The sequence below is a fragment of the Spermophilus citellus genome (assembly GCF_964194105.1).
Source record: "Spermophilus citellus genome assembly, chromosome: 7".
NCBI classification, from domain to species: domain Eukaryota; kingdom Metazoa; phylum Chordata; class Mammalia; order Rodentia; family Sciuridae; genus Spermophilus; species Spermophilus citellus.
Genome location: NC_138188.1, coordinates 54,792,639 through 54,814,230, shown reverse-complemented (window position 1 = coordinate 54,814,230; position 21,592 = coordinate 54,792,639).

The window sequence follows — 21,592 nt, the reverse complement described above, 5'->3', positions numbered from 1 at the left end:
CAGCGAGGGCAGTGGAGTGGAGAGGTGCAGGCGCATCAGAGATCTGGTGGTAAAACCAGAGCCTGGCACTTGACGCCTGGGGATGAGACGTGGAGGAGAAGAGGCTCCTGGCCACCATGGCTGCTGGAACACACCGTGCTCTCTCCCTCTACACCTGGACTCTTCTCTCTCCCACCAAATAACTGTCACCATCCACACTCAGGTCAGGCATGGCCTCTCCCTGGGGATCAGGGGTAGGTCCAGCAGCACAGAGGTGGCACCTGGTCACTGGGTAACTGGGAGAATGGTTAAAGGAACCAGTTATGAAGATGTGAGCAGATATAAGGAAACCAGAAAGTGACAGACAGTGTCCCATGACTCACAGCACTGCCAGCACCCCAAGGAATGGGGTGACGGGGGACAGAAGGTCACAGAACTCAGGAAACAGCGGTGTGCAGATGCTCTTCCCAGATCCCACAGGAGCGGACTCCTTCAGTAGGGGTATAGCAGCCTGTAGGGACCCTGGGAGGAACCCTGGAGGACTGACAGCCCAGCCTTTCTGTCCCTTTGGGCCACATCCAACCTGGAGCATCCCCTGCAGATGGCCGGAGCCCTGAAGAGGCACCAGGAAGGCGCTATGACAGTGTGCCTGTGACCCTGGCCCCTGCCTAGGTCAGCAGCTCCTCCTGCGAGGTCCCTGACACTCTGTGATTCTCGTGGACATGTGCTGCTGTCACTTCTGGCCCCTCATGGACACCGAGGCCATGTTCAATCTGCCTTTGGTGTGTCTGTGCCCAGGGCAGAGACTGGCACGTAGAGAAGGCTCCTTGGACGCTGGATACATCCCTGTCCCCATCTTGTGCAGATCTCATTTAGAAGCTAGATTTCTCAATGTGTCCTCCCCTGGCGCCTCAAGTTTCTGCTCTACAGGCCTGAAGGTTAAAAACCCCCGGAGGACACGTACTTGCTGATTTTATTCTTGTTTGGAGGGTACCCATGTGTGTCACCAGCACGAGGGCCCTCCACAAGGGCTGGAGCCCACATGTTAGCACACATGGGGGACTTGCTTTCCTCCTATAAGAAAGGAGATGCAAAGCAACCAGAAGCAGTCACGTCATTCCATCCAAAAGATAGAGGGTGGATCAGAGAAAAAGGCGTGTTGGGAAATTAACTTTGCAGCAGCGCAGAGCTCAGAGCTGTTTCTCACTGCACCATGTGTGGAGTGGCGCCATCTGGCCTGGCGCAGGCAGGATGGCTGTGTTGCATGTCCCAGCTGTCTGTGCTGGCTTCTCCATTTCCACGGCTGTCCCGGGTCTGCTCCTCCTTCAGTCTGGGCTCCTGGGAGTGCGTGGGGAGGCTGCTCTGACATGGTTTTCATCACATCAAGTAATTCTGTGGCCTCATGTTCCAACCCTTTTGACAAGTGGCTCCCAACCCACCTTTAGTAACGTAGCATCCGTGTGGAGCTGGTCCCTAAGCACACTACAGCTTTCATCTGCTACTGAAGCAAGATGTCCGTCCTCAGGGGCTGTGAGTCCTTATGGCTTCCCCTTCCCAGCAGGCCCTCAAGAGGCTTTCTGATGGACAGTCCGCTTGGATGTCCCTTCTCCACGCATACCCCTATGGCGTTCCACACTGCGAAACGTCAATGGCAGCAGTGTGTCATGACATGGCTCCTCCCCACTTCGCTGTAATCCTGTGAACGGGTGGCTTTGCTCCTACCTCGACAAAGCCCGGAGAGCATGTGCTCCATGGACAGATCAGAATGTGTTACCTGAGCCCACTCTATCCCCACACACGATGCAAAACAAGCTCCTGTTTCCAGGCTGCACATAAATAGAGCTTGTCCTTCAACTTCAGCAATGTCCTTGGCACAGAACACATAGGCCTCCTGGCCACAGGAGCTCTCCCTCTGAGGAGGGGCCAGGCAGGGACCTGGGGAGGGCTGTTCATTTGTCCCCATCGCCCTGTGTGCTCCTTCCATGCCTTCCTCTTGGAGACCCTACACCAGGCTGCCTGCTATACACGCCTGGGTGAATGGAGCGTGCTGGCGAGGTAGAACACGGTGGCTTTGATGAGCTTTGTCTTAGGTCTCTGACCCACTCTGCATCCCAGGAGGCAAATCTGCGTGGACTCCCACTTCCCACTGCATGATGGAATCCCTCAAGGACACTGGGAAGCTAGAAAGGAGGAGAGTGACCAGTGAACCTGCCTCCCTGCCAGGCTGCTGGCTTGAAACTAAGGGCCATAGCCCCTGCCCAGCCGGTCTCTGAGTTTTGGCAAGCACTGGTTTCCCTGCAGTTGGGGACTAGCCCAGGGCATTGTGCTGTCCCTCTTTGTCCTTGTCCTTCTGAATGACCCCTTCACTCTAACTCAGCTTGAGTCTGTCTGCTCATTTCTTTCTTGTAATCTTGACCCGTATAATGGTTGATAATGCAGAGGCCTGGCCTCCTGGGAGCCTTGTTAGTGTGGAGGAGAGACAGGCACACCTGTGAGGGAAAAGGTCATTTTAGACAGTTAGAAGGGCTTTTAAAAAGTAAAATGGAGCAAGGCACCATGGTGCACACCTGTAATCCCAGTGGCTCGGGAGGCTGAGGAGGAGGATCACGAGTTCAAAGCCAGCCTCAGCAACCACAGGTGCTAAATAACTCAGTGAGACTCTGTCTCTAAATACAATACAAAGTAAGGCTGGGGATGGGGCTCAGTGGTCAAGTGCCCCTGAGTTCAATCCCCATTACCCCCTGCCAAAATATGTATAGTGGAGTAATGGAAGCGAGGGCTGCTCTCCTCAGACTGGCCAGGAAGGGCCTCCTGCGGAGGTGGCATCTTTCCTGCTAGCAGAATGAGCAGCTGCAGCAACCTGTGGGTAAGAACCACCTGCAAAGAACAGCAGGTGCCGATGGCTCCCATGGGGAAAAGCAGGACAGGAGTGGAACCTGGTGGATAAGGGAAGGTAGCAGGAGATGGGGAGACAGGTCGTGGGAAGGGTGCAAGGAGTCTAGGACTTGGTCTTAAGGAGACTGGGAAATCATGTGGAAGTTGGGGTAAGGAGTGGCAGTGTCACTGTCTGCAATGTCACGTCCCACTCCCTGGGAGGACAGCTGTGAAAAGGGGGCCCAGGCAGGAGCTGGTGTCTGATGTTGACTTCTAACGGCTCCTTGGCGAAGTTCCAGGAGAGTGTGGGCAGACATGTAGGTCTGAGCAGGTAGAGCTGAGGGACCAGGAGCCCAGGAGAGGACGATGGGCTGGAGGCCTGGACTTCAGGGACAATGGACGAACAGTCCTCTGCACACCTGGTGTGACGTGGAGGCAGGAAGGGGGAACTCCACACCTTCCCCTGCATACCCTTGGCCAGTTCTGGCCAGCAAACCCTACAGTGTTCACAGCTGACACTTTAGAGGGAGGCAGGAACAGCCTGGGGACAGGGTGGAAAGGCGAGTGGAGTGTGCAGAATGAAGCCTTTCACACCCCTGGGTTGAGAAGAGCCGTCCCGTTTGTCACTAGAGCCAATTCACAGCCTCAGCCGTGATGAACCAGCCAGCGCCCAGGTGGCAGAACTTCCCAAAGCCCTTTCCTGGCTGTTCTACGTCAATGCTGAGGGCCAGAAAGCCCGGCAGGTGCTCCTGCAGGTGCAGCCAGGTATCGTGCCCTGGCACCTGCACCCCACCGCAGCACAGTTCAGCTGCCCTGTCAAGAGGACAGGCAGACCATGGCCAGACCTATGTCCTGGTTTAGAGAGCCCAGAGTTCTGAAGACCGCAATCCAAGGAGGGAAAACGCTTTGGGGTCACTCAGGGAAAATCAATATGCGGAGCCTTTTGTGATTGTTTTCCTCATCTGCTTTTTCTCTCTCAGGAAGCTAGCTCTGGGAAAAGAGCACACAACAACAAAACAATACCCCAAACAGAGTGAGCAGCACCCTCTGGAGCAACCTGTGCTCTGCACAGGGGTGAATCCCACCCGTGGTTTCCAAATGTTCTGCACAGCAGACTCTCTGCAAACACATTCTGCTGCAGGGCTCCATGTGCACACAGTCGCAATCTCAGTGGCCCCTTCCCAGCCTGCCCCACAGACCCTGGTTCCAACCAGAGAGAGAGAAAGAGAGTCTCTACGGGTAAAGTGTGGTCTATGGAAGTATGATTTGTGTACAGCAAAACTCACCTGTTGTAGGGCTCAGCTCCGAGGAGGAAGAGCAGTACAGACAGAAAGGCCCCAGGGCCCCGGCTCCCCACCCCTTTCTACTCAGTCCCTCCCCCAGCCCAGGCTCTGCAACCGCCAATCTGCTTCCACCCTGATCCCACTTCTGAGCCTGGTGGGGTTGTCTTTTCCAGAGTGTCTTGTAAACGGGTCCGTGCTCTGGGGGACCTGGCAAGCATGACTTCCTTGATTTAGCCTGTTTTATATTCATGCGTTTCTTCACGCCCAAGTCCTTTGTTCCGTTTTAGTGCTGAATAGGAATCTTATTCTTGTGTATTTTTCAAGCTTGTTCCACGTTTTCCCATCTCCTGCCTGCATCAACCACGAAGCTAAATCTCTGCTCATTTGATGGCTTGTCTTCCACAAAGTACTGGAGTCCAGTAACGACCACCACTCACCGCAGGGGCCCGTGGAGAGGGTGCCTGATCCCGGGAGTCCCATCCTATGCGGCTCCACTGCAGCAGAGCTGCCCCCCCCCCCCAGCTTCCAAAGTGCCCGCAGCCAAAATTCCTTGGCATTTTCTAATCCGAGGAAGGAAGCCTTGCTTGACCTTCTTTTAATTAATTTTTAATTGTAAAAAAGAAAGAAGAATTATCAAGGATGGGCTTACATCCTAATAAAACTAGTATAAATCGAAAATTGCACAAGTGGGAAATGCATTCCTGCCACATGCTACAGCCTAGCAACACGCTGAGGATGCCCGGGTGACCTTGAAATAATTTCCCAGTTGACTGGGAGCTGGAGCTCGCTACCGCTGCCCAGCATTGCAAGAGTATCCTACCACATATTGCTAGCCTGGAAAAGATCAGAATTCAAAACTCAGCGTACTGAGAAATATGGCTGCTATGGAGTGCCTACTGCTTTTGCACTGTCTTACAGCTGGAAAATCTTAAGTAGAGCCATTCCAAGTCACCAGCATCTGTACAGACGCTGCATTTGTTCAGAAATCACCTGGTATGCTACGTCTTCTCAGGGCAAAGACACACGCCCCAAACACAAATCCCATGCGTGAACTGCAGCCACTGCTCACTTGAACACCTGTTGCAGGAGTCCTTTGGATTCTGGATTCTTCCATCTGGTACACAGCCTTGCTGGCCTTCTCAAAGGCTGCTCCCCTGCCAACGCTCTCCCTTCTAACAGGCAAGCTCAAGCAGCCAGGGCTTTCTTCCTTTGTCCTCCTAGGCCCCCACCCCCACTTTACAGCCCAGCCCATGTTCCAGGACACAGGGACATTTGTTTCTCTGACCTCTTTTTTTAAAAATATTTTTTAGTTATCAATAGACCTTTATTTTATTCATTTATATGCGGTGCTAAGAATCAAACCCAGTGCCTGACACATGCTAGCAAGTGCTTTACCATGGAGCCACCACCTCAGCCCTATTTCTCTGACCTTTTAAATATTTTTGTTCTGGTTTTTAAAAAAATTTGTCATATTTTCAAGATGTTTTAATATTTATGAACTGCTCCAGATATTTTTGCGAACTAGATGAAGTGTAATCACTGATAAAATCAATGCTATTCGAACTAAGCGTCTCCCTGGGATGGTGCCTGGGATAGCGGCTCCTCACCGCTCTGGTGCTGTGAGCGGGACTCAGGAAGCCACTGGTCCTGAAAGCAAGCGAGACCAGGGATTGGATCAAGAGAGGACAGTTGCAGGGGGTCTTAGCATTGCCAGTTCATCTGGGCAGACACGTGGTGGTCCCTCTTCTCTCCAGGCTCCCGCGATGCCCTCTTCCACACTCCATCAGCTGTGCATCCCTCGTGTGTCTGGGGTGGCCTCCTCCCTGCCGCCTCTGTGTCTCTTCATGCTGGCCCAGCATCTCTCCTGGGGACCATGGAAGCAACCTCCACCAGACTTCCCCACCTCAGATGCCAGAGGCATCTTTCAGAAAGAAAGAAGGGGCAGTGACTAAGTTTAGCTCCCCCAGTAGCACCATGCCACAGGTATCCTGTGTCCATTTTTCAGGTGTCAAGACTGAGCTTTAAAGAGTTGAAATCACTTACCTGAGTTTGCACAGCTAATGAGATAGAAGCCATATCACAGTATGGACGAACCATTCTCAGGAGTTACTCAGGCCTGTGGGATGGTGATAAATGCATTTAATGAATGATGAGAAATGATCTTAAAAAAACAAAAACCAACACCAAGCTGTGCTTGGGGAAGAGTAGCCTTGAGTTGTCAGAGCATTTGGGCAGCAGCGGCCAGCAGCAGAAGGAGGGAGCGGGGCTTGCAGGGTTGCCTGCGTCCTTCCCACTCATTCCCTCCCCCTGCAGCCTTCCTCAGCCATCTGGAAAGGGGAAGAGGTGTGTGTGATAACGTGCCAGCATCTGAGGGCATTCCAGCTTTTCTGACACAGACACCTCCCTGTCATTTTAGTGCTTTTGGGTAAGTAACATCCTCCCCATCCCCCAACTGCCTCCCAGATAAGAGAGTCAGGGATTTATCTTTTTGCTCATAATACTGGCTGTCATTTAAAGCCACCATGACTCAGGTGTAGAGCTGTAGCCGTAGCATCATGGGAAGAGTCATCACTGAGACACCCAAGAAAGACCCTGGAGCCCTTTCTTGCAGTCGTACATTGCCTCAAACCTCGCAGACAGCCACAGCGGGACCTGACAATGGAAACCAAGGTCTGAAAGCTGTCTGCAACAAACTGGTTTTTGTTTTCTCACTTTTCCCATCTTCACTGGTGTCCACATCGCTTTGTGCACAGGACGGAGTTTGGGATAGTTGATCCTCACAGGCCGAATTGGGGGTGCATGAAAGAGTGTTAGAGCTGGATGGGACACTAGAGCCAGGTCAGGTTGGGATGGGCTAGTTAGATGGCCCTGTGGTGGCACCTGTCACAGTCTTCTGGGAGCCATAGCGTCTGTTTTTCTGGTGCTCCTAGGATGAGGTGTAGCAAACCAGTCATTCTTCCCACTCTGCTCTGGTGATTCCCAGCCATAGGCAGGGGTGATGGCCTGTCCTATGTCAGGGCTCCCTGTCCTGCTCATTCTGCAGGACTCATGGAGGAGAGGCGACCCCTGGACCTGCCGTGTCTCACCATGGCCAGCCCTGTGCAGCGCGTACCTGCCCATGCTACCGGCACCCTGCCTTGAGAACATGCTGGTGCTCTGTGCTCACAGCATTGACCAGTGAGTCCTTCCTGCCTGGACCCTCCCTGGAGTGAGACACTCTCATTCACACCTCGGAGTGGGGGAGGTAAGAAGGCCGATCCTAACCCAGGTCAAAGGGATTCATCAGGCCAGTGTTCTTGACACTGTGAGGCACATATTTTTTTTTTAAGGAGGTAAAATGCACATGATTTCTCTTTTAAAAAGGAAGACAAAATTCTCCTATAGTTATCAAGTGTATAAACCCTCTAATCAAATATTGCCTGAATATTTCTATGATATCATTGTCCCCTTGAAGTTAATAGTTTTCCCTCCTTCTTCTTCTCCTCCTCCTCCTCTTCCTCCTCCTCCTCCTCCTCCTCCTCCTCCTCCTCCTCCTCCTCCTCCTCCTTCTGGAATCATTGAACTTTATTTTTTTCTTCATTTCCTTTTTTAAAAGTTTATTTATTTATTTTAATTAGGTATATATGCAACAGAATACATTTTGATTCATTGTACACAATTGCAGCATGACTTTTCATTACTCTGATTGTACATGATGCAGTGTCGCCCCACATACGTGCAGTCATATATGTACCTAGGGTAACAATGCTCATCACATTCTGCCATCTTTCTTGCCCCTATACTCCCTCTCCTTCCCTCCCTCCCCCTTGCCCAATCAAAGTTCTTCTATTTTTCCCAAGCCCCCCACCCCATTATGGATCAGCATCCACTTATCAGAGAGAACATTCAGCCTTTGGTTTTTTGGAATTGGCTTACTTCACTTAGCATGATATTCTCCAGCTTCACCCATTTACCTGCAAATGCCATAATTTTATTCTCTTTTAATGCTGAGTAATATTCCATTGTGTATATATACCACAGTTTCTTTATCCATTCATCTACTGAAGGGCATCTATGTTGGTTCCATAATTTATTGTGAATTGAGCTTCTATAAACATTGATGTGGCTGTGTCTCTATAGTATGCTGATATTAAGTCCTTTGGGTACAGATGGAGGAATGGGATAGCTTGGTCAAATGGTGGTTCCATTCCCAGTTTTCTAAGGCATCTCTATACTGCTTTCTAGAGTGGTTGCAACAAATTGCAGTCCCACCAGCAATGTATGGGTGTGCCTTTTCCCCACATCCTCACCAACACTGTTGTTGTCTGTATTCTTAATAACTGCCATTCTGACTGGTGTGAGATGAAATCTTGGAGTAGTTTTGATTTGGATTTCTCTAATTACTAGAGATGTTGAACATTTTTTCATATATTTGTTGATCGATTGTATATCTTCTTCTGAGAAATGTCTGTTTAGCTCCTTAGCCCATTTATTGATTGGGTTGTTTTTTTGTTTTTTGTTTTTTTTTGGTGTTAAGTTTTTGAGTTCTTTACATATCCTGGAGATTAGTGCTCTATCCGATGTGCGTGTGGCAAAAATTTGCTCCCCAAATGTAGGCTCTCCCTTCACCTCATTGTTTCTTTCGCTGAGAAGAAGCTTTTTAATTTGGATCCATTCCATTTATCAATTCTTGATTTTATTTCTTGTGCTTTAGGAGTCTCCTTAAGGAAGTCAGGGCCTAATCCAATGTGATGAAGATTTGGGCCTACTTTTTCCTCTATTAGGCACAGGGTCTCTGGTCTAATTCCTAGGTCCTTGATCCACTTTGAGTTGAAATTTGTGCATGGTGAGAAAAAGGGGTTTAGTTTTATTTTGCTGAATAAGGATTTCCAGTTCTCCCAGCACCATTTGTTGAAAAGGCTATTTTTTTCTCCAATGTGTGTTTTTGGTGCCTTTGTCTACTATATTTATGTGGGTTTGACTCTGTATCTTCTATTCTGTACCATTGGTCTATATGTCTATTTTGGTGCCAATACCATGCTGTTTTTTATTACTATTGCTCTGTAGTATAGTTTAAAGTCAGGTATTGTGATGCCTCCTGCCTCACTCTTCTTGCTAAGAATGGCTTTGGCTACTCTGGATCTCTTATTTTTCCAAATGAATTTCATGATTTGCATTTTTCTATTTCTATAAGAAATGATGTGGGGATTTTAATTGGAATTGCATTGAATCTGTATAGTGTTTTGGTAGTATGGCCATTTAGACAATATTAATTTTGCTTATCCAAGAGCATGGGAGATCTTTCCAGCTTCTAAGGTCTTCTTCAATTTCTTTCTTTAGTGTTCTGTAGTTTTCATTGTATAGAACTTTCACCTCTTTTGTTAAGTTGATTCCCAAGTATTTTATTTATTTATTTTTTGTTGAGGATATTATGAACGGGGTAGTTTTCCTAATTTTTCTTTCAGAGAATTTATCACTGATATATAGAAATGCATCTGATTTATGGGTATTGATTTTATATCCTGCTGTTTTGATGTATTTATTTATTAATTCTAGAAGTTTTTTGGATCCTCTAAGTATAGAATCATGTTGTTAGCAAATAATGATAGTTTGAGTTCTTCTTTTCCTATTCATATCCCTTTAATTTCTTTCTTTTGTCTAGTTGTTCTGGCTAGAGTTTTAAGGACTATATTGAAGTGAAGTAGTGAAAGAGGGCATCCCTGTCTTGTTCCAGTTTTTAGAGGGAATGCTTCCAATTTTTATCCATTTGGAATGATGCTGGCCTTTGGTTTATCATATACAGCTTTTACAATGTTGATGTATATTCCTACTATCCCTAGTATTTCTAGTGTTTTGAACATGAAAGGATGCTGTATTTTGTCAAATGCTTTCTTTCTCTGCATCATTTGATATAACCATATGATTCTTATCTTTAAGTCTATTGATGTGATGAATTATATTTATTGATTTCCATATGTTGAACAAGCTTTGCATCCTTGGAATGAATCCCACTTGATCATGGTGCACTGTTTTAAAATATATTTTTGTATGCAATTGCCAGAATTTTATTGAGAATTTTTACATCAATGTTCATCAGGGATATTGGTATGAAATTTTATTTCCTTGATGTATCATTATGATACTAGCTTTGCAGAATGAGTTTGGAAGGGTAAAAATCCTTTTCAATTTCATGGAATAATTTGAGGAGTATTGGTATTAATTCTTCTTTGTAGGTCTTGTAGAACTCAGCTGTGAATTCATCTGGTCCTTGGCTTTTCATGGTTGGTTGGCTTTTCATGGTTGGTAGGCTTTTTATTATGGTGTCTTCTATTTTCTTGCTTGAAATTGATCTGTTTAAGTTGTGAATGTCCTTTTTACTGAATTTGGGTTCATCATGTGCCTCTAGAATTTGTTGGTGTCTTCAAGGTTTTCCATTTTACTGGAGTATAAATTTTCAAAATAGTTTCTAATTGTCTTCTGTATTTCAATAGTGTCTATCATGATATTTCCTTTTTCATTATGAATTTTAGTAATTTGAGTTTCTCTCTCTTTCTTTTTTGTTAGGGTGGCTAAGAGTTTTTCAATTTTACTTATTTTTTCCAAGAACCAGCTTTTTATTTTGTCAGTTTGTTGAATTGTTTCAATTTTGTTGATTTTTGCCCTGATTTTAATTACTTCCTGAATTCTACTACTTTTGGTGTTGATTTGTTCCTCTTTTTCTAGGGATTTGAGTTGTAATGTCAGGTTGTTTATTTGTTGACTTCTTCTTTTAATGAATGAACTCCATGCGATGAAGTTTCCTCTTAGCTCTCCCTTCATAGTATTCCATAGAGTTTGATAAGTTGTATCAGAGTTCCCATTTACCTTCAAGAATTTTTTTAATCTCCTCCCTGATGTCTTCTGTTGCCCATGCATCATTCAATAGTGTATTGTTTAGTCTCCAGGTGTTGGAGTAGACTCTATTTTTAATTTTATCATTGATTTCTAATTTCATTTCATTATGATCTGATAGAATGTAGGGTAATATCTCTATTTTTTTCGTATTTGCTAGGACTTGCTTTGTGGCATAATATATGCCACAGGATCCATGTGCTGCTGAGAAGAAAGTGTATTCGCTTGTTGAAGGATGACATATTCTATATGTATCAGTTAAGTCTAAGTTATTGGCTGTATTATTGAGTTCTTTAGTCTATTTGTTTAGTTTTTTTTTTAAGAGAGAGAGAGAGAATTTTAACATTTATTTTTTAGTTTTTGGCGGACACAACATCTTTGTTTGTATGTGGTGCTGAGGATCGAACCCGGGCCGCACGCATGCCAGGCGAGTGCGCTACCACTTGAGCCACATCCCCAGCCCAAGGTCTTTTTTTGGAAGATCTATCCAGTGGTGAGAGAGGTGTACTAAAGTCGCCCAGTATTATTGTGTTGTGGTCTATTTGGTTCTTGTAGTTGAGAAGGTTTTTGTTTGATATACATAGATTCTCTGTCATTTGGGGCATAGATATTTATGATTGTTATGTCTTGTTGATGTATGAATCCCTTAAGCAGTATGGAATGTCTTTTATCCCTTTTGGCTAGCTTTGGTTTGAAGTCCACTTTATCTGATATGAGGATGGAAACCCCTGCTTGCTTACATGGTCCATGTGAGTGGTATGTTTTTTTTTTACCCTTTCATCTTCAGTCTGTGGATGTCCTTTTCTGTGAGATGAGTCTCCTGATGGCAGTATATTGTTGGGTCTTTTTTGTAAAAAATCCAATCTGTCAACCTATGTCTTTTAATTGATGAGTTTAGGCCATTCACAATCAGGATTATTATTGAATATGATTTGTATTCCCGGTCATTTTGGTTTTCAACTTGATTTGGTTTCTCCCTTGATTGGTCTTTCCCTTAGTGTAGTTCCTTCCTTTGCCGATTTTCATAGTTGTTTTTCATTTTCTCCTCCTGGAATATTTTGCTGAGGATGTTCTGTAGTGCAGGCTTTCTAGCAGTTGTAAATTCTTTTAACTTTTGTTTATCATGGGAGGTTTTTATTTCATCATCAAATCTAAAGCTTAGTTTTGCTGGATATAAGATTCTTGGTTGGCATCCATTTTCTTTCAGAGCTTGGTATATGTTGTTCCATGATCTCCTGGCCTTGAGGGTCTGGATTGAAAAATCTGCTGAGATACTGTAGGAACGGTGGAAAAAGCTCTGTAAACTCAACAAGTCAAAACAACTGTTAACCTATCCGAGATTTTATTATCAGGACTGTAGCAGGCAGTCGCAGAAGAGAAGGGGGGAGAGAGAGGGGGAGGGAGGGAGGGAGGGAGGGAGGGAGGGAGAGAGAGAGAGAGAGAGAGAGAGAGAGAGAGAGAGAGAGAGAAGAGGGGGAGAGGAAGAGGGAGAGGGGGATGGGGATGGGGGAGAGTGAGAGGGAGAGGGGAGAAGAGAGAGAGCATGAACAGGGTGTTGATATTTATGGGCTTAAGGCAGGATGAGGAGGAGCAGGACGAGTGGGCTGTTACTTCTTCATTGGCTAAGAGTTCGTGCCACTTCAGGGATTGGAGGTGCACCATTCAAGGTTTGCGCCATTCACAGGGATTGGAGGTGATGGTTCTCACGCCATTCAGTGCGTCATGGACCTGAGCTCCCGGAAGAGAAGTGCTGTGGGCGCCATCTTTACCAACATTCCCCCCTTTTTTGTTTTGGTTTGGGGGCGCCGTACTCGATCTGGCTACTTCCTGCTGAGTAGGGGTGTCGTTTAGAGGGAGGGAGGTCAGTTGGTTGGAGAAGGAGGGCCAGGAGGCCCCATATCCATGCACTAAAGGCATGGATTTCCTCTGGGAAGAAGTCCATGAAGGTGCCCTGCAACTATGAAAAGAAACAGCATTAATTTCTGGCATGTCGTCCAGTGTGTAGGGCTGGTAGAAAAAAGCCTATGCCCAGGAGAAGGCAGATTAGAACATATAAAGCTGAAAACCAAGGGCTCATTTCTTTGGCATGGTGGGGTAGAGATGGCCCTTTGGTGGAGTTGTCATTTGGTATCTTCATCTTTCAGCACTTGTGGAGGCTTCTTGGGATGTGTGGACATGAGTGTTGTCTGGCTCGTTGGCAAGTAACTGGTAATCCCTGAGGAGGAGCTGATTGAAAGTTTGGTTAGAGATTTTGTTAATTTGTCCTTGAAGGAATTTTAAAATGTAAGGAAGGAAGGCACAGAATAAAAAGACCAACTAGAGGTCCCAGAATCAGGAGAATCCAGCGGCTGACGGGGTTTGTGAAGAGGTCCCAATAGGATTGTTGTGCCAATTGCTGTTTTCTTTTTTCTAGTTGTTCCTGTAGTTGTTTCTAAAAAGAGCGTGGGTGTACTGTGTTCCTGTGGGTTCCTAGATCCTATTGGGAGGCCCATTCTTATGTATGTTCTTCTCCTCCGGAATGGGATGAAGGGTGGTGCATGACTGTGAAAAATGGAAATTGAGAGGGTTATCTGGGGATATCTCACAGGTAAATCTGGGTGATTGTGGGGGTCCTGCAAGGTTGGGAGCTGTGGTGGGATTGTCCTCTGGAGGGCTTGCCACTGGTTTTAACCTAGAAATATGAATCCAGGGGGTTGGTTTCTTTCCTCCCTGTTGGAGTTTTGCAGCATTGGGTGTACACAGGACTACCTGCAATGGCCCTTCCCATTTTGGGTTTAGGGGGATCTTTCCCCTGGGGAAGAAAAGTAGACCCATTCTCCTGGTTTGAGCGGAAAGGAGGCAGCTGAGTTCTCTGGATCCAGAAGCAACAAATCTTGTTGCTTCCATAGTTCAGAGCATATAAGGAAGAGGAGGGGAAGACCATATTGGTCGGGGAGGGGCCAAGGCTCTGGTGAGATTCCCAGGGGGAGAAGGGGACGACCATACATTATCTCAAAGGGGGAGGCAAGGGATGGCTTTTTTGGTAAAGCCCTCATGTGTAGTAGGGCAAGAGGGAGGAGTTTAACCCAATCTAAATGAGTCTCTAAAGATAGTTTTGTTATGAAGTCTTTCATTGTGTGGTTGGCTGGATCAACCTTACCTGAGGCTTGGGGGCGATAGGGACAATGAAGGTGCCATGGGATGGACAATGTCTTTGCCACATTCTGGGTTACTTGAGAGACAAACTCAGGCCCGTTGTCAGATTGGATTGAAGTGGGTATCCCAAACCGAGGGATTACTTTGGTTAGAAGGATGTTAGTCACCGTGGTAGCCCGCTTATTTAAGGTGGGGAAGGCCTCTACCCAACCCGAGAATGTGTCTATTAAAACTAATATGTATTTGAAGTTTTTTAGTCTGGGCATGTTGGTAAAGTTGATTTGCCAATCTGCCCCGGGAATATGGCCCCTAGCCTGATGAGAAGGGAAGGTTCCGGGTTTTAAAGATGTATTGGGATTCACTCTTTTGCATATCTGGCATGAGGTTGTGATTTGCTGTACCACTTCTTTATCCTGGGGAGTCAGAGTAAAGAAAGAGTGAAGAAAGGCTTTGAGAGTCTGCGGACTGGTTTGGAAAATGGAGTGGAGGTAAGTAAAGAGGGCATGTTTAGGTGGGTCTCCGTTATTGGGTAATGATGGAGAGCATGTGGTGACGAGAGATCCGGTGGGGTCTGAAAGGGCGGCTGACCTGGCTGCCTGATCTGCTTTTGAATTCCCCTGTGTGACAGGGGAGGAGTCATTTTGGTATGATCTGCGATGAGCAACTCCAAGTTTTTTAGGAAGCTGGGAGGCTTGTAGTAGCTGGGTGATGTATGTGGAGTTGGTTATAGAGGTTCCCTTTGAGTTCAGGAGATCGCTCTCATTCCAAATTGCTGCATGAGATAAGAGAATGTGGAAAACATATTTGGAATCAGTATAAAGCGTAAGATTTTTCCCCGCTGCCAATTTGCAGGCTCGCATTGCAGCTACCAGCTCAGCCTGTTGGTTGGTGATATTTGCAGGCAGGGGATTGGCTTCTTTTACTCATGATAGGGACACTATGGCATATCCAGCTTTTCTGATCCCCTCATGCAAAAAGGAGCTGCCATCAGTGTACCAGGTGTAATCAGATTGGTCTAGAGGTCCCTCAATGTTATTAGTTGGGCATGGGAGGAAGTTTTCTAGAATTTCCCTGCATTTATGTATTGGGGACTGTGTTTGACCTTGAGCCTGAAAGGGTAACAGAGTTGCCGGGTTGAGAGGGGCGCAGGTTTGGAAGGACACGGAAGAGTTGTAGAGGAAAGAGAGCGAGAGAGAGAAATCAACAGGGGAAAGCGGGGCTGAGGGCGGCAGAGAGCGGAATGGAGGCGGTTCATCAGCCAGGTTGAAAGTAGAAGCGGAGAGCAGAGAAGAGGAAGGAGGAGGAGAAGGTGTGGAGGCAGAGAGTGGAGAAGAGGAGGAAGGAGGTTTGAGAGCAAGGAGTAGCTGTTGAGGTTTGCATTGGGTGCAGAGATTTGGATAAGATCGAAGCAAGGAAAAAGCCTCCACATAAGGAATCTCGTTCCACTTCTTTGATTGCTCACAGTAATTTAAAAGATCCCAGAATAAATTGGGATCCAGAGACCCACACGTGGGCCAAACATTTTGATTGTCTAAGGAGTATGTAGGCCAGTCCTGGGTACAGAATTTTATGAGCCTTTTCAGTTTAGTACCAGGGGCCAAGCTCAGGGTTTTCAAATTATCTAAGAGGCACCGCAAGGGAGAATCGGCCGGGAGGGACAAGGAACTTCCCATGCTGGAAGGGCAAGATGGGAGTCAGAGAAAGAGTAAGAGAGAGGGAGAGAGAGAGAAAACCCGGGCCAGAAAGAGCTTCCTGAAGCTCTAGAGTGGATGGAGGCTCAAGAGGGAGTCCCCAAAATGACCGACCACCGCAGGGAAATACAGAAGGCACTGCCTGGTCGTCACCAGTGGAGTGCGATCTGTGAGACCCAAATAGGGCCAGGGCTGTGGGTAACCTGACATCAGGACAGTTTTTCGACTGGAACAAATGAGTCAGAAGGAATAGGGAGTTCCAGGAGCACGGAGTTCCGAACTTGGGTGAGACGGGCTGTAGCAACTATGCTAACCTGTCCACAGGAGCCAAGAGTGAAGGGAGATGGAGGAGTTAGAAAGGGAGAATTAATCCTATGTCCCAGGCGGTCGATTCCCAGGGGTGTCCTAGCAGAGTGCCCGGGGTCCACCACGACCCTGATGGATCTGAGTGGGGTGCATTCCCCCCTAAAATACCTGGAGGGATTGCCGGACACTCAATAGCCAATTCCCTCGTTCTGGTGTGTTAGGGTTCAGGCGCTCATGGGATGGGGGAACTCACCAATCTGCAGACCAGTGGTGGATGGCGATCAGAGGAGTGGACTACAACAGGAACAGTTGGGCTCGGAGTTTGGGAACGGGGTTCCGCCTTCCCCGTCCCTGGTTTCGGCACCGATGTAGGAACGGTAGAAAAAGCTCTGTAAAATCAACAAGCCGAAACAACCGTTTACCTGTCTGAGATTTTATTAGCAGGACCATAGCAGGCAGTCGCAGAAGAGAAGGGGGGGAAAGAGGGGGGGAGAGGAGGGGGGAGGGAGAGAGAGAGGGAGAGAGAAAGAGAGGGAGGGAGGGAACGGGAGAGGGGGAGAGTGAGAGTGAGAGCACGAACAGGGTGTTGATATTTATGGGCTTAAAACAGGATGAGGAGGAGCAAGGCAAGTGGGCTGTTACTTCTTCATTGGCTGAGAGTTCACACCACTTCAGGGATTGGAGGTGCGCCATTCAAAGTTTGCACCATTCACAGGGACTGGAGGTAATGGTTCTCACGCCATTCAGTGTGTCATGGACCTGAGCTCCCAGAAGAGAAGCACTCCGTGGAACCATCTTTACCAACAGATATGAATTGGTCTCCCCCTATATGTGATCTGATTCCTCTCTTGCGGCTTTTAGGATTCTGTCCTTATTCTGTATGCTAGGCATTTTCATTATAATGTGCCTTGGTGTATATCTGTTGTAATTTTGTACATTTGGTGTCTGTAAGCCTCTTGTATTTGATTTTCCAGTTCATTCTTCATATTTGGGAAATTTTCTGATATTATTTCATTGAAGAGATTGTGCATTCCGTTGGTTTGAATCTCTGTGCCTTCCTCTAAACCAGTAAATCTTAGATTTGGATTTTGATGCTGTCCCATAATTCTTGAATGTTCTGTTCATGGTTTCTTACCATCTTCACTGTGTGTTCAACTTTATTTTCAAAATTATGTACTTTGTCTTCATTTTCTGATGTTCTGTCTTCCAAGTGATCTAGTCTGTTGGTGATCTAGTCTATTGCATTTTTTATTCATTTATTCATTTCAAGGATTTCTGATTTTTTTTCAGAATCTCTATCTCTTTCTTGAAGTAATCTTTTGTTACCTGTATTAGCTCCCTTATCTCTTTGTTGGAGTGATCAGTTTTTGCCTGTATCTGCTCACTTAGGTCATTCTTTAATTCACAAATCATTTTAATTGTGTTCATTCTGAACTCCTTCTCTGACATCCCATCAACTGCTGCCCATGGGTTCTGTTTTTGTAGTATCTTGGTTTGTTTGGGTCACTTTCCTCCCTTGTTTTCACACTATGTGTCTTCCTTTCTCGCAGTGAAGATCTAAGGTATTACAGTTTCTATCCTATAATCTTGTAGTGTCCCTGCTGATTACCTGTACCTCACCTTGGTGTTGGGCTTCCAGTCCCCAGCCAGGGTCCCATGATAAATGCTATTGCAACTAAAGGTGGTGGTGGCAATAGTGGAGTTAACTCAAGATAGCAGTGGGGGTGTCCCAAGATGGCTGCAGCCACTTTCAGAGATGGGGCTGAAAGGGTGGGCTGCCTTTTTAGAGGTGCAGCTGCCTCCAGGCCCTATCTGTTGTCCCAAGGTGGAGGCTACTGTGTGAGAGGGCTATGGAGATGGCTGCAGTGTCCCAAGATGGAGGTGGGCTAGGCCTGAGATCCGGTGTGGGTCTGTGGGTTGGCAGGGTGTTCCTGGGTCTGACCTTGGCCTAGGCTCCTGTGCAGGTCAGCAGGGGTGGTCCTAGGCCTGCATCTGTGTCTGCCAGTTGGTGGGGTGGTCGTGGGCCTGGGCCTGGGCTCCAGCATGGGTCTGCCAGTCAGCAGAGCCAGTCTCCATTCTTATTCTTGAACTTATGCTTTCAGGCTCTGAGATTAGATGTCTTGGATTCTATCCTAGCTCTGCTATGTCTTACCAGTGTGTCTTTCACAAAGTAACTTAACCCCTCTGTGCCTCAGTTTTTAAATTTTAGGACAGAAATGCTAAGTAGTAGTCTATTTATAGGTATTGTTTTTAAAAATTCTTTTTTTTTTTTTAGTTGTAGACGGACACAATACCTTTATTTTTTATTTATTCATACGTGGTGCTTAGGATCGAACCCAGCACCTCACATGCACTAGGCATGTGCTCTACCACTAAGCCACAACCCAGTCCCTATAGTATTGTTTTGATTTATAAAAAAGATGAATGGAAGTATCTCTTCACCAATGCAGGTTTGGTGTATGGCCCCAAAAGGACCATGCCTCCAGTATGTAAGCCCTGTTGATTCTGGACTTGCTTTGGCCACTGGGTTACTCATGAGTGGTATGGAAGCAGAGTCTTCATGAGTGCTTGTACATAAGGGTTTGTCTTCTTGGGATGCTTGCCCTCGGAGCCCTGAGTCATCACATACAGAGGTTAGGCTGTCCTCTAGGGGAGATCACCTTAAAAGAGAGGTGCCCAGCCAACCCCAAGCTGCTCCACTTATCCAGCTGTGACACAGAATACCATCTTGGAGATTCTAGCCCCAGCAGACACAGTGGAAGCAGAGGAACCACACAGCTGAGCCCAATTGAACCCTAAAGCCTAAAGAAATAATGGAATTACTAAGGTAGAATGCACTTGGTAAATATTAACCATATTGTCATTGCTATCCAATGACTTCATTTCCTCTAAAATAATTAACATATTAATTAATACAAAAATAAAATAAATAAATAAAAGACACGGAAAACCGTATTCCCCAACAACTCCACCACGTGAAAAATATGCTGGGTTCCTGTGATGCACAGAGCACCAGTGAATTACCTCCCCTATGCCTTTGCAGCCATTTGAAACCCCTAGATTGACAAAGCAGAACATTTTAAATTTCTCATCATGCTCAGATTAGTATTACTTCTCCATTTTTCAAACTGCGGGGCAGAATTAGTGCAGAACAAGATCTTTCTTTTTTTTTTTTTTTTTTTTTTTTTTAGAGAGAGAGAGAGAGATAGAGAGAGAGAAGTTTTTTAATATTTATTTTTTAGTTTTCAGTGGACACAACATCTTTGTTGGTATGTGGTGCTGAGGATCGAACCCGGGCCGCACACATGCCAGGTGAGCGCGCTACCGCTTGAGCCACATCCCCAGCCCCAGAACAAGATCTTATGTTTCATATACTTACTGACTCCAAGAGGAAGTTGAAAAATACTCAGCACTACATCAAAATCACAGACTCCCAAGGATAAAAGGGCCTTTGAAAGGTCAGGGTCTGCTCTAGTCTAGGTAAAACTTTCATCTCAGCCTCCTGGGGAGCTGGCAGGCTCCTGTGTTTAAAGTTCTGCAAGCAGCACCCGGGTAGCAGCCATCAAGCCCTTCATGCATTGTGTTGCTGTTTCCAGGGGAACCTGGGACAATGCTCCCTCTGGGTCTCTGTTCAGGCTGCCACACCACAGGCTGCTGTAAATTGGGGTCATGTGTGTGGCCACAAAGGGCCATTTGGTAAGAAATCATCCATTTTTGCTTGTCTTACACTCAGCTTCTTTCTACTGAGCATGGATGAGTTAAACTGAAATTGGGAAGTAGAGGTGGCTACTGGATCCCCCTCCTCCTTCTGCAGCCTCTGCAAGCCTGGGTGCCTGGAAGTCTCAAACAGCCTTCAGCTGTTTATAGGGCTAATGAGATTCAGTCTTGCATTATTTCCTCCCCCCTACATTTGCATCATAATGTAAATCTCTCTTTACATATTTGTGTGTGTGCATATGTGCATACCACTCAAAGCCTACATACCACCCAGTTATAGCAGGAAAGGCCTTGATCCTGGTTAATCTAATTCTGAAGTCAGAGGACAGGAAGTGGGGTCTAACTCCCCACATTCATCTGTCATGTAAGATATGAATAAGGGTGAGACAGGAGTCAGGGAGAGGACCAGGAAAAATATTTGGCTTGGAGACAAGCATTCACAGAGGGCCTCAAATTTAGACTTTTAACATTGCTTCCATAAAAGGTTATAAAGATAGTCTTGGACACAGATCCTTCTCAGTCAACTCTACACCCACATCCCATGATTGGGCCATCTCACCCCTAAGGTGCTCCGAATTAATTTTTTTAAAGGAACTTCTATAATCATCCATGAATATCATAGTTATATACCACTGTATTTTTAGTATTAATGTTATAATTTGTTAAATTATAATTAAAATATACCACGATATCATGATCCTGTTTCAAAGATTCGTTAAACTAACCATAGCTAAGCATTTATGGACAGCTCCTGTGCTTTCCGAGCTTTGCAGCACAGCTCGGTTACAGTGGGACGTTCGCCGTCCCATTTCACAGCTGAGCAAATGGAGGGAGGTTTCCAGGCCACAGGTGAGCAGCCACAGAGCCAGGTGAGCCAGGGCCTCCTCAGGGTCCCTTGTGGTCCCTGGGGGCGCTGAGAGTGACTGAGGAAGGAAGGGCCAAGGCTCAGCCCAGCAGGAGCAGAGGTGGGGGAGGCTGCTCCTCCTTCCCTGTGTTCCTGTGCCCCTGGCTCCAGGGCTCCCGCTGCTGGGGGTTGATTCCTCTCCCACCCTGCTGGGCCTGGCTGGGCTCCCAGCTCCAGCCCCCAGCTGTGGTCAGCTCTGGAGGACCCAAGGCCCAGAATTCCCGCTCCTCCGGCTCGGGTGGTCCTTCCAGGCCCCAGGCCGGCGGGGGAGTGGGGCGGAGGGGAACCCGAGGGAGGCATGTGAGGGTGGGAAGTCGCGCAGTCATCGCGGGCGGCGCCGTGGAAACCGCTGACTCTGCGGTCACCCTAGCGCAGCGACGAGGCAGTTCACCCGAACGTCTGTGAGGCCGGGTGGCGGCCGCTGCAGTGGGGCTTTGCAGGCTGGGGGACGCGGACTTCAAGGACCGAAAGGGGAAGCGCTGAGAAAAGCGAAGGTCTGATTAGATGCCCACAGACCACAGCCACGTCGGCCGCCAGCCAACCGCGGAAACGCTGCCGAGGGTGGAGCTGGGTGGGGTCCCACGGGGTTTGGAAAGCATGCTTCGATCCTAAGCCTGGGCGGGGCCAGGATGCCGTCGAGGGGAGTCACAGGTGGGTTCCGCGAAACCTTCAAAGGGCCAGCATGAGAGGAAGGGGGCCGGGACCAAGATGCCCACGCATCCCTCAAGGGGGTTCCTCCGCGTGGCCCCACGAATCTTAAGTAAAACCCCCAAATTGCAGTCTTGGTGCCTCAACGCCCCCCAGACGCCATAGGGGGATGGGGAACGCGGGGT